Here is a 4,113-nt window from a genome sequence, read left to right as displayed (position 1 = left end):
TGTATGCACGTATGTTGGCTTCCCCCTCTCTCTTCTTTTTATTAAGAACTCTGTCTTTTAGAGATTTTACTTCAACGCTCTAGACAGGACACTCTTCCAGTCTGTCTCCAATAAACGAAGAGTAAATACGCAGTCATGCCATGCTTCGGCACAGTTGCTGCTTTTCTTTTGTATAAACCGAAATACAGCGTGCCAGTCTTCCAGCCAGTGGGAAAATGTCTGTCTGGATAGAAATAGTCTTTGGTTTCCGATGAAGGAAATTTGAGTGAGGACAAGGGACATATTCTCTAGATGTCGTTTCCGCTTTGTTGGGATCACTTTGAACAGGGCAGTGCCTGGAAGCTCGGCAAACAAGATCCTGTGGTCTTTGGCTTCAAAAATCAGGAAAACTGACTCAGGATCCTGAACGCCAACACCAGAAGCATTTCCTGAGCCCGTGAGTGGCCCCCGAGCTGGCAGTGGGGGCGTGTGGCTGCTGTGGATGGAAGGAACCCTCTGCGCCTTGTGGCTGCCAGCTTTGCCTCACGGCTTTGCAGGCCAGTGCCCCCAGACCCACGTGCAGCCCTCTCCTTGAACACATAATTCAAATGTCTCCTAAGCACTTTGCTTTGAAAATGTTCTCCATTAACTATCCTGCAAACTTGATAGATTCATGGGCAATGGGCCTTACGCCACTCATTTTTATGCAATCTTGCTGTGTCACTATTGAAGAGAAAGGCAGCTAACTAAAATGTGACCGTTTATGTTTGAACGTTTTTCTAGGATCCTGAATGGAACCCTGGAAGTCATCCTTGCTACCCTGCCTTTTTGGGGTTTCCCCAGAGTGGACTCTCAGAGGAGTCTAGGGCAAGTAGTTTCTTTGCAAGGCAGTTCCAGGAGAGGACCAGGGGAATGGGGCAGGGAAGAGAAGGAAGCCAACAAAGGATACACACCATGGACTGAAGGTTTGGTCCCCCCAAATTCATATGTGGAAGCTTTAACCTCCAGTGTAGTGGTACCTGGAGGTGGGCCTTTGAGAGGTGCTTAGATAATGAGGGTGGAGCCCTTGAATGGGACTAATGCCCTTAGAAGGAGAGACTTCAGAGAGCTGTGTGGAGACACAGCAAGAAGGTAGCCTTCTACAAGCCAGGAGAAAGCTCTCACTAGGACCACCCAAATTGGCGGGCGCCTTGATCTTGAACTTCCCAGCCTCAGGAACTGTGAGGAATCAAGGCCTGTTCTTTAAGCCACCCAGCCTATGGTATTTGTGTTGTCGCAAGCTGGGGCAGACTAAGACAGTATGCTGTTATTAGGCAAGTTACTGGTGAGGGCAACTGGCGCTCAATCCATCTGGGCACCTCTGAGAGACTTTCTGAAACATATGCCTCACATGGGAGTGAGGGAGCTGGGGTATTTATCTACCAACTCAGGTCAGCGGTTGGCGGTTGCTGGGTGGTAGGGTGCCTTTCCGCTTGCTGGGGCTCTGGAGTTCAGAGAAAGTCCTTAGGCTGAGAGATGCAGGGGTTGAAGTTGGCTGTCAAGGCTCCCATTACAAGGCCCGAGGGGAGGGGCAGGCCAACCATGGTGTCTGCTGCACTTGCCCTCGTAAGTGCTAGTGCGAGCCTGGGAAGTTCTGGGAAAGCAAGGCCATCAGTGCAGGTGGGGTCTGGTGAGCAAGGATGAGAGTCGTCGGAAATGAAGTCAAGTGGAACTGGGAGACCAGATGAGTAGAGTCTTGTAGGGCACAGAAAGGTCTCTGGCTTGGTACTCCCAGTGAAGAGGAGTCATTGCAGGAATCTGTGCAGAGCAGGGACATGCTCTGATGCACAATTCAGAGAACAACCGCCCTGAAAATCTAACTTACGGAGCAAGGAGACCGCTTAGGGAGCTATGATACTAAGCCCCTGCAAGGCAATGAGGACGGCTTGCGCCAGGGTGAAAAGGTCATAATATGTGGTCCTACTGTGGTTATGTTTTGAAGGACAGCTGCATGAGAAAATGCATCACACTATGCACTATACGCTTACCAGCTAAACAAGCATTTTTCTTACTAGAGGGAGAGAAAGGATGGGACTGGGGTTTATTACAGTTGGCCTTTAGGAGACTCGGCATCCAGCCCCAGGTCAGCTCTTACAAAGATTTTTGGTTACACGATTTGGGCCAAATCAATTTATTACTTTGAACTTCAGTTTTCTCATCTGCCAAGATGAGCGTGGTCACTTCCACTTCAAAAACCACGTGCTTCTTTCTCTTTAGTAGCTTCACTCTTAAGTAAAACACACCTCCTGGATTTGTCACTGCCACTGGGATTACCCATGGTGGCAGTTTCTCAATTCTTCCTCATCTCACACACATACTGGTGTCTTGGCCTCATTCTGACACAGGTAGTTAAAATTAAACAGATATGGCTTTGTTGAGAGGTAAAGCATCAGCTAGTCATACAAAGCCCACATTTAACTTTAAAGACCCCACCTTTGAGGGAGGTAAAAACTGGAGAAGAGGGGCCGGCTCCGTGGCCGAGTGGTTAAGTTCGCGCGCTCCGCTGCGGTGGCCCAGGGTTCAGATCCTGGGCGCGGACATGGCACCGCTCGTCAGGCCACATTGAGGCAGCGTCCCACATCCCACAACTAGAAGGACCTGCAACTAAGACATACAACTGTGTACAGGGGGGGTTTGGGGAGATAAAGCAGAAAAAAAAAAAAAGATTGGCAACAGTTGTTAGCCCAGGTGCCAATCCTTAAAAAAAAAAAAAAAATAAACAAACAGAAAAAAAAACTGGAGAAGAGCTGAAGGGGAAGTAGCACCAATTTCACATCTTGCAAAGTGGGAGACAGGAGATAGCGTCTGTGGTGGACGGAACAAGAAAATATAGCAACAGAAGAAAAGTAGAGACAGAATCCTCCTGGGGGAGAAGGGCAAGGAGACAGGTGTGGTGTAAGAAGGCGAAATGCTCATCGATTATAGCTAGTCATCAATAGCTAAGTCTAAAGTTGGTAAATAAAGAAATCTTGGTCAAAGCCCGGGGTTTAGTGGTGTGTTGGCGGCCACATGAATAACCAAAACCAGAAGAGCTGAAGTGGGGAGTGGGGCTGGCAGAGAAGGAGAGCGGGGCTTTTAGGAACCTAAACGAACTCTGAGACCTGGAGGGTGCGCTAACAGACACAACCGTGTGGACCACCTGCAAGCGCCTGTCGTGTTCCAGGCACGGCATGAGGCACGGCCTGAGCGCTCTCCCAGTGCTCAGTGACTCTGTCCTTCACCAACCCTGCGAGGGAGTTACAGGCCTCCCACCCTCACTGGAGACTCTTGAGGGCGAGCTATGTTTCAGAATTCAGAATTTTCCTGATTTTAGAACAGAAATAGGGTGCATAGATCATATATTACCCCAAACCCTTGGCAGAGTCTGGGGCAGCACCTCAATCAAACGTCACATATGGGGACAAAACAAGTGACCTTCACATCCCCAGGATAAACGTGGAGAGGAAACGGCCTCACGCTCAGTCACAGCAGGTTTTGCCTGAAAACTCTGTTGTGAAACTCTTTGGATTTCAAAATCTCAGATGAGGGATTAAGGGACCCCCACTTTACAAATTACGAAATGGAGGGGCGGAGAGGGTGTGTGAAGGGCCCAAGGTCGTGACCGCAGAGAGCAGGAATGGGGATTTGAGTGCGGCACCTGACTCTACCATCGGGCCCTAAGCTATGCTCTCACCCGAAGGGAAACAGAGACCAAGAAGAAAGCAGCCAAATTAATGTTCATACATAATTCATTAAGTGTCTACAAAACATATTGTGTCAACTTCATTCATTATTAAATTCAATATGCATGAGAATTTTAATACACTTGAAAACACTTTGTAGATTTCTCACTTTGCAAAAAACGCCTTAGCAGGTACCGTGATTGCTGAATCACTGGAAGATAATTTCAAAAGTAGAATAATAAAAATTATTTTAATTTTTTAAGTCAAAAAATTACATTTAATAGGGATATGGGTGCATTTTAATATTTAAAAAAATTTTATTGAGACAATTGACATATAACGTCACATTAGTTTCAGTTGTACAACATTAGCAATTTGATATTTGTATATATTGCAAAATGATCACCACGGTAAGCCTAGTTAACATTGATCA

Source organism: Equus przewalskii, chromosome 14 (assembly GCF_037783145.1).
Source record: "Equus przewalskii isolate Varuska chromosome 14, EquPr2, whole genome shotgun sequence".
NCBI classification, from domain to species: domain Eukaryota; kingdom Metazoa; phylum Chordata; class Mammalia; order Perissodactyla; family Equidae; genus Equus; species Equus przewalskii.
The sequence above is the reverse complement of the archived record's forward strand: the minus strand, read 5'-3'. Positions refer to the sequence as shown.